Source organism: Brienomyrus brachyistius, chromosome 22 (genome assembly GCF_023856365.1).
Source record: "Brienomyrus brachyistius isolate T26 chromosome 22, BBRACH_0.4, whole genome shotgun sequence".
NCBI classification, from domain to species: Eukaryota; Metazoa; Chordata; class Actinopteri; order Osteoglossiformes; family Mormyridae; genus Brienomyrus; species Brienomyrus brachyistius.
In genome coordinates, this window is record NC_064554.1 from 453,145 (window position 1) to 462,424 (window position 9,280).

The 9,280-nt window shown below is 38.7% G+C and overlaps 1 long non-coding RNA gene across 2 annotated transcripts; it reads left to right on the forward strand.

Moving 5' to 3' along the window:
- The first annotated feature begins 1,647 nt into the window (after window positions 1-1,647).
- LOC125717373 (uncharacterized) lies at window positions 1,648-4,161 on the forward strand. 2 transcript variants are annotated; one of them, XR_007384515.1, is made up of 4 exons: window positions 1,648-1,818; window positions 2,088-2,172; window positions 2,471-2,572; window positions 4,122-4,161. It is a non-coding gene; the product is annotated as an uncharacterized LOC125717373 (long non-coding RNA). The 2 variants fall into 2 exon arrangements; XR_007384514.1 differs by lacking the exon at window positions 4,122-4,161 and adding an exon at window positions 2,931-4,111.
- Window positions 4,162-9,280: the final 5,119 nt, after the last annotated feature.

Below are 9,280 nucleotides of genomic sequence, written 5' to 3' on the forward strand. Positions count from 1 at the left end.
TTTTGAATATGGGTGTTATATTAGCATGCTTCCAATCAGAAGGTACCACACCAGCAGATAAGGATTTCTGGAATAATAAAGTTAAAGGTCGGCTAATAATATTCCTCATCTCCTTTAAAACTGTAGGCAAGATGCCATCTATTTATTTTGAGCTTAGCTAGGCTTAGTACCACATCAGCCTCAGTTATACATATATTGATCATAGACGACATTTGTTGGTGAATGAGGGGTTCAGATATGACCTTTCCATCAGTGAAAATCCCCTGCAACTCTCACAAGAAAGTCTGAAAAAAGGGAAATGTCTCTTCTGTCTTTACAACCCACACTGGTTTCCAATTTTTGTGCATAGCTCAGCAAGAGTACTGCTGTATCCTGAAACAAGAGTTGTATACCATGCAGAAGATGGAGGAGAGAAGGGAGAGGGTCTTGGCAAAGGTTATTTGGGTGTTTTAGTACGAGAGGGGGATATAGGGCTGTCGGAGGAACAAACAGGTACGCTTTGGTCTCTTCAGGAATATTAAAAGTATGAAATATAAAGCGAGACAAAATCATGAAATATTATAAGCAATAGTAAGTAGTCCCTTTAATGATTACAAAATTATGGAATATCAGACAAAATTACGAAATATCATAAGCATTGCTAAGTAGTCCTGTCATGAAGAGTGAAGACGACTGTTGGTGTCGGGAGTGGTGGGCGGCGAGTGCCACCTTGCGGACCGCGTAGGAACTGTAGTTTTGAGTTTTAGCACCCTGCTTGTTCAGTCCAAGAGCCGTACGTTTGTATTTGGTTAACGTTTGCTCCCTTAACTGTAATCCTTTATTATGTTTATGATTTAAGTTCTGCATTTTAAGTATGTTTAAATACCTTATTTATGAAGGATGGCATAACATTGCGTTCTTAGTGCAGTTAGCCCATGCTAAGTCGGCTGCAGAGCTATTGTGCTAACTCATTTAAATATTGTTTAAATATAAAAGGCTGTTAATTTATCATTCCGGAACGAGATAATTGCTGTTATTTGGCGGTGTGTGATGTTTAATTTGGTTGTTGCAGAACCACACGTATATCCCCACGAAAGCAAGTTGCTCTTGTTAATAAAGGCTGGTGGAACGACGGACTGATGCATTCTGACCGATGCACACTCAGGGCTCATAACGCCATAAGCAAGCAACATTAATAGGCGGCACCTCCTTCTTCACAAGTCCCTCTAATGATTAAAATGCATCAGCAGCTGCAAAGCTATTCACAATCGGACGTGCCATCATCACCCACCTTCACACACAGACTGGGGAGCCCCTTTCAGTCCAGGCAGGAGACCAACACTGAGTCCCGATAAGTGCCAGGCGATGCACGCTCCGGTTAGTACTGAGTTCTCCCCCTTCCTTTAGGCCACTTAAAAAAAAAATTGGTTCTCGTCCCCTCCCGACCCGCCGAAATGCCTCCGACCCGAATTTTTAAAAAAATTTTATTTCGTAAAAATCGCATGGAAAACGCCCAAGAATGACGAAATTTGAATTTCCCGTGCATTCCACATCGACGATTGTCGATTCGGAACCACTCGGCGCAGATGCCGTTTTCCAGCCATTTTGTTTACACTTACTTTGAGTGGGGAAATTCTCGGATGTTTTCAAGAGGGTCCAGCTGCAGAAGACTAGAGTGGAACTCCACAGGAAATATGTCAGCTCCACAGGAAACACGTGATCTTTAAGAACGTAAAGTGGGGCTAATCTTTACGCCGTAAAATGGAGCTCCACAGGAAACACGCGATCTACACTGTGTTTGTACCAAGAGAGAGTCTGGACTAAGTCTTCGAACCTGAAGTAAGTTAAGCGACGCGACAAACATATAAAAATAATATCGTGTGCACACAATATTTGAGTCTAACGTTATGTTGCTTGACGAGCTGTTTTAGCACTTGTCATATAGAGCTGGCTTTCCATGAAAACGTTTAATGTTTACTTTAAAAAAAATGTATTTTTGCTCGTTTTGCTGCAAAGTCTTATTAACCATCTGACAGTTACGTGTATTTAGTTAGAAGCCGTAGGCGCAGTAATCCTTACACTTTGTATTGTGTTTTCTGATATTACAGTTGCCATTACATTAAAAGGAACATTGTTTTATAAACCAAATTGTAAACATGGATCCCCGTTTAAAAGCGGCTTTGCTTTTTCAAGGTATGTTGCATCCGATTTCATGCTCAGTGAGTTTGTTGATTTTTACTACATATTTTCGATAATCTTTATAACAAATTCTTTTAATAATTTCACCAACATGACAAGTAGATAGTAATAAGCATTGTTTTTAATAAACATCGTTTGTTGATCTCTGTGGTTTGTCTCAGGTTTTCAGTTTATTTTAGAGGCTTTTAATATTTTACTTAGACCTTTTTCATATGCATGCTATCAGTATGGAATAAATTGCTTAAATATAATTTCATTCAGTTGATTTATACTAGTATATTTTTGCTTACAGACAAAATTATACGGCGGTGCACACTACCATGCCGGGACAAGGTACATTGTCACCCGGACTTGGCTTCCTCCCTACAACTGTGAGCCACTTCAATCCCTTCCTGTAAGTACAAATTTTCCTGGGTGATTATTATTTAGAACTAGTGTAAGAGTACTTCATGTAAAATATTGATCTCCATTTCAGAATGATGCAGAGAGGAAGGACATTATTGTGTTGCCACTATGGACTCCTGGGCATTTTTAGCTTTGTGTATGTAGGAGCACATCAATACCATACAATACACTTAACCGAATAAAAGCCCAAAAGGATGTTAGGATTTTAAGATTTTATTGTAATTGTGTCAGTTACATCTTGGTACAGCTTTAATTTACGCATTTTAAGCCATGGGCAACTACTGTGAATCATTGACTGACTGTTATTGCAATGGCATTGCTTAACACCTTGAGTAACTGTCTCTTAGGTGATGAAGCCAGGTATAAAAGAAATGTTCTTTCTCGACTCATGATGTGCTGAGAAAAGGACATGATTTGGTGGCCACCAATATGTGTCACTCTTGAGGTCAATTTTCTGTTTATGTTAGTGTGCAGGAACCTGTTCAGTGTTCCAGGTTAAGTACATTTTAGATCACGTTCTGATCTATTTTGTGTTCAGCATGTCTTCAGTTTATTCAGTGAATTCACATGCTTACTTGACAGACCTGTACTGTGGAGTACAGCCTTTTGATTAAAAGGTGATACATCAGATGTTAAATCAGATATTTAAATAATAGTATTAAAATACCTAGAAGATGAGTTCTGACAGTAGAATTGGTTTATCCGATATAGTTACCAAATTATGTCATTAAATTGTCGTTATAATTGGGCAGTGCAGTTCAGTCTGAATAAATGTGTCAGCTAAATGCTGTAAATGTTAAAATATGATGAAACAGAAATTATAGAACTTCTGTAGAGGTTGATCAAGACTAAGCATATGAATGTACTTTCGGGTCAGTCCATGCCAAATCAACCAGGGGCTCCATGGGCATCATTCCTGATTTTGATGAAAACTTGGTATGTAAAATTTGATCCTTATAGAGAACACTGAAAATTCCCCAAGTTTTATTGAAAAATTCTGATGCAGTCCAAAGTTATGGCCCTTTCAAATTTGGGTGCCACGCCCCTTTTTTGCACTCACGAATCACGCATGTAATTTGTAAGGGTTTTCAAGAGACAATATGTTCGCTTCTAAGCATGCTAGAGAGCTGAAAATTGCTCTCCTGGTACACTTTTCCCTGCTCTTTCAGAATCTGGCATTAAAATTAAGCTCACGGGAAGCACTTCAAAGCTATGGACTTGCAAAAATCAGTTTTTGGTTCACTTTGGACTGCATCTGAATTTTTCAATAAAACTTGGGGAATTCTCAGTGTTCTCTATAAGGATCAAAATACCAAGTTTTCATCAAAATCAGGAATGATGCGCATGGAACTTTTATGGACATTGGTTGATTTGGCACGGACTGACCCTTTCACATTTTGCTAATTGTGTACAGGCTGTGTTTTTAAGCCTGTTTATAAAGAGCATGCTGCTGCAGCATTAACAGTTAACAGTTGTTAACAATTAATACTTTATTTGTACTAGCAGTAATTTCTGTATGTTATATCTTAAAATAACAGGAAGATTGCAGAGAATATCAGTCCAGGGGAGTGGTCTGACTTTGAGTGGCTTTGAGTTGGAGGTATGTGATCATGTGTGTGATTATATAGAGATTTTCTAATACAGGATATATATTGATGAAATGTGATTAAAGAGTGTTTTATCCCATTGTGATAATAAAGGGGTTTCCAAGCCAAGACTTTGAGGTTGACTGTGGCATCTACATGTTGATGGTAAGATTCGTCATTCAGATATTTTTGGACTGTCAAGATGCTTTTGAGAATAAGTCATGAACATTGACATTTATTTTTTAATTGACAGTCTGCTTTATATGTGGTGCTGGATGCTCCCTTTTATTACACCATAGTAAGTAGCTCTTTTTAGAGAGCAATAAAGTATGTGTGCAAAGAAGTCACTAAATGACACTAAATTGATTTTTAATAGTTAGACATGCCGAAATTGCGGAAATGGTGGTGCCTGCTGCTAATGGAAAACTTCGATCTCCGAAGGTCAGTGTGTGTGTGTATCTGTTAAGTTTGACTGAAAAATGAAATTAAAGACAGATTAATATCAGTATTTCTCCATTATAAGTTATGGGAAGGTATTTGCACACTGGACAAAGGAATCAGAGGCTGTGCTGAGAGGTGAACATGCACCTGTATTCAGACTAAGAAAGCGCAAATCTGTGGAACTTAGCCTGGTCAGTGCACACTTTAAACCTTACTTTTAGCAGTAAATTGTTTTACTTCTGAAAAAGTGTTATAATAATGTTTCTTCCTATGCTTCTGACAGAAACCAGCAGAAGGGATGTGCTGGATGGAGACAACATAGAATCCAAGGAGCCATTCCTCTTTGGTTTTCAGGTCCAAGAGGACATGGAATTATTTTTACAGGCCTGTGTTGACCAGCGGGGCCTTCGGATTAATGCTGTCTGTTATAAGAATGATTAAATTACTGGCACATGAGTGTGTTGATTATTATTTTTTTATTTCATCCTGTTTGTTGTTGCCTTCTAAATAAATTTAACAGTTTATTAAATATAATTATTACATGTCGATCATCATTTATACAACTAGTGTGTGTGTGTGTGTGTGTGTGTGTGTGTGTGTGTGTGTGTGTGTGTGTGTGTGTGTAAATAATTTATATATATATATATATATATATATATATATATATATATATATATATATATATATATATATATATATATATATATATTCTATATATATGTGTATGTTTATAACACTTAAGATATCTTATGACTTTATATGTATATATACGCCCGGCTCGTCCGATCCTCGTGTGTGCCACGCCCCCTGATTATGCTTCCCTGATCTTGCCCAGCTGTGTCCGATTATATTCGCCCAGTCCTGTCTATTTCAGTCCATGTCTTGCCTTAGTTCATTGTCCGTCATTGATGTTACTGATGTTTGTTGATGTCAGTGCCTGCGTTTTGCCCCCTTTGGTCCTGCCCGTCAATAAATCCCTGTTTTTCCCCGTATTCCGCCTGCCTGCCTGCTTCCTGCCCACTCGCCTGCCCGTGCGATCACCCGCTTCACCTACGATCGCAACCACCGATCTTGACATACATATACACATATATAAACTTTTCTATAATGAACAAAAACATGTGTTTATTCGCCAGAATTTTACAACTGACGTTCTACTGTAACAGAGTGGAGATCGCGTGTTTCCTGTGGAGCTCCACTTTACGTCGTAAAGATTAGCCCCACTTTGCGTTATTAAAAATCACGTGTTTCCTGTGGAGCTGACATATTTCCTGTGGAGCTCCACTCTACAGTCGTCTGCAGCTGGACCCTTCTCGATGTTTTAGGTCTTTTTCTCCATGCCATGGCCTTTGTGGTAGCCAGTATCGCCCAGGAACGGAGAGGGGTGCTCCTGAAGGACTGGTACGGTGTGAAGATCGTTGTAGTGTGTATATATTCAGACTTTCTCAAAGACTTTTGAAGGAATAGTTCATGGACAGTGTGTTTGAATAGAACAGGGTTTCGTGATGTGATTTGGGCCAGTGCAGTTAAATTCCTATAGTCTTGAAAATACTAGCTTCAATCTAGTTTTCTCAAAATTGTGTAATCCTAGTCTTGGAATGGTTTCATGAACCTAAATTTGTCTCTACCTGAGATGGGCTGGTGCAAAGATTTAAATCTGGGGAAGTGATGTGGTACATGTTCTTAAGTACTTGTTTGTAGAGTTGCAATTCCTTGTTCAACCATTCAGGTTCCTGTATTTTGTAAATTCCTCGTGTTTTAACATGTTTTAATACACTTTCTTTCTAGATATATATTTTAAAATCTTGGTTGTTCATTTAAAAGGGAATGACAAAAAGAATATTGGTTTCAAATAGTATAATTTTTATATTCACGAATGAAACATCAGCATAAAGTATCCAAATCCATAGTTGGGAAGGCATTTATGAGATACACATGGATCAAGGAATTTACATTCTTGTATTTTCTTACATTTAATATATTTGAAACGCAACAAACTGGAAGAACTGGAGGACACAGTAAAAACCATCAGCTTCCATCGAGTTCACCACCTAGGAGTGAAGAGACCCGACGGACGCAGACCCAGACCAATAGTGGCTAAATTCGAGCACTTTAAACAAAAAGAACTGGTTAAAAGCCTCGGCCGGGAATTAAAAGGAACAAACTTTAGCATCAACGACCAGTTTCCCAAGGAGATCCTGGAAAGAAGGAAGATCCTGTTCCCTATAAGGAAAAAATTCATCGACGGAGGCTCCCGTGCTGTCATCGCGGTCAACAAACTGTATGTCAGCGGACGGGTCTATTGCCACCGGACCCTGAGCCATACAGCATCTTACAAATAATAAAGTCCCAGGTCCCGATGGTTTCCCAGCAGAATTCTACAAAGTATTTTGGCCAACGTTAGCACCCGTTTTTATCAGAATGGTTACTCAAATTCAGAATGATCACTCGCTGTCTCCAAACATATACTATTAGCCTGCTTCTGAAACCTGGTAAAGACATAACGCTGACATCAAGCTACCGCCCAATCTTACTCATAGACGTAGATCTTAAAATAATTTGCCAAAGTCCTTGCCAAAAGATTAGAGAAAGTTAGTCCATTTCTTATACATCCTGACCAAACAGGTTTTTATCAAGGGTAGACACTCAGCCAATAATACACGTAGACTATTGAATGTTATAGACTACTGCTCCATTAACAAATTAGAAACCACGGTTATATCTCTAGATGCAGAGAAAGCATTTGACAAAGTAAATTGGAAATTTCTATTTGCCGTTCTACATAAATTTGGATTTGGTTCAACCTTCATAAGCTGGATTAAAACACTATACAGCTCTCCAAATGAACGTATTAGGACAAATGAACTATTTTCTCGAAGCCTCCACTCTCTCCCTCGCTTTTTGTTATCTTCATTCAGCCACTAGTAGCGGCGATTAGACAAAATTTACATATTAAAGGAATTCAAACAGAAAAAATAGACCATAAGATAAGCCTTTATGCAGATGACGTATTACTCTTTCTTAGGAACTCACCAGCCTCTCTTCTTAAGACAATATCACTTATAGATAAGTTCTCATTTATATCAGACTACTCCGTCAACTGGAGCAGACCAACAGTTCTGCCTTTGAATTGTAATTTCCAAAACACAACTGCTACTCCGTTGCAGTCAGGTAACCTCAGATACTTAGGCATACATTTTTCCACCAGGCTCTCAGACTTGGTACAGATGAATGACATTCCAGTATTAAAAATGGTAGAAGATGATTTCATGCGATCCCCCCACAGTCCAAAAACATGCTGTGGCTAATTGGAGTCGCTTAATTGCCCATAGGTGTGCATGTGTGAATGAATGGTGTGTGAGTGTGCCCTGCGATGGGCTGGCCCCCCATCCTGGGTTGTTCCCTGCCTCGTGCCCATTGCTTCCGGGATAGGCTCCGGACCCCCCGCGACCCAATAGGATAAGCGGTTTGGAAAATGGATGGATGGATGGATTTCATGCGATGGAAAACTCTACCTATATCACTTATGGGTATAATTGCCACCATTAAAATGAAGATCCTGCCTAAAATCAATTACTTGTTCTCAATGATCCCTAATAAACCCTCTATTGCTTGGTTTATATCACTAGACTCAAGCATCTCATCATTTTTATGGAAGAATAAACCATCGCAAATAAGATTAAAAACCTTACAAAAAGCTAAAGGTAATGGTGGTCTAGAACTACCAAATTTCTATCACTACATCTTAGCCAGCAGATTGCAGTATGTATCAAATTGGATTAAATCAAGCCCAGTAGACAGTCCATGGCTGGACTTAGAACAAGCAATCAGTGGAGAAGTAAAAATCTCTGATCTACCCTTTATAAGTCCTAGCATGAAGCGTTATAACTGTTTTAAAAGCCTTAGTATTAAGACCTCATTGACAGCCTGGTGGGAATTTTTAAAAATAACCAGGTCTGCACTTAGCCCTGTAATCTAACACCCATTTGGAACAATCCAGATATTTGCCAAAAACAGAAAGCATTGCGTGATAAAGGGATTATAAATCTATAAATAGATGACTCAATTTCCCTCCCAACCTCAAAATGGGGGCAAGATCTATCCATTGATCCCGAGCAAAACGTTTGGAATCAAATATGTTTAAACCCTTTCAAAATGACTAAAAGTCCCAACTTGCAACTTGTACAATACAAAACTCCCATTGAATACACTACACAGGACAAAGGATGTTCCAAATAGGCCTTAAACACTCAAACTTATGTACCCACTGCTCAGGTAACTTTGTGGAGAACTACAGTACATGCATGCAATATGGTCCTGCACACCGGTGCAGAAGTTCTGGCAGAGGATATGTGAAGATCTATCAGTATGGTTTAATTGTCATATCCCAATCTCACCCACACTGTATATTTTAGGAGATGCAAGTGAATTAGATATGAAAGAAAATAAGGCACACATAATCCTTACTGCCTTAGGCATTGCAAAGAAAACTATCTTCATGAACAGGAAATCAAAAAATAATTTATGTATTACTCAGCATAGAAATTTACTGTTAGACCACTTAAGTATGGAGAGAATATCTGCTCCCATCCAAAATAAACAATTATGTGAATTGGATTCTCTCTGGTCCACTCTGGCCAATTCCATTATATGGGGGGGGTGGTCGGCTG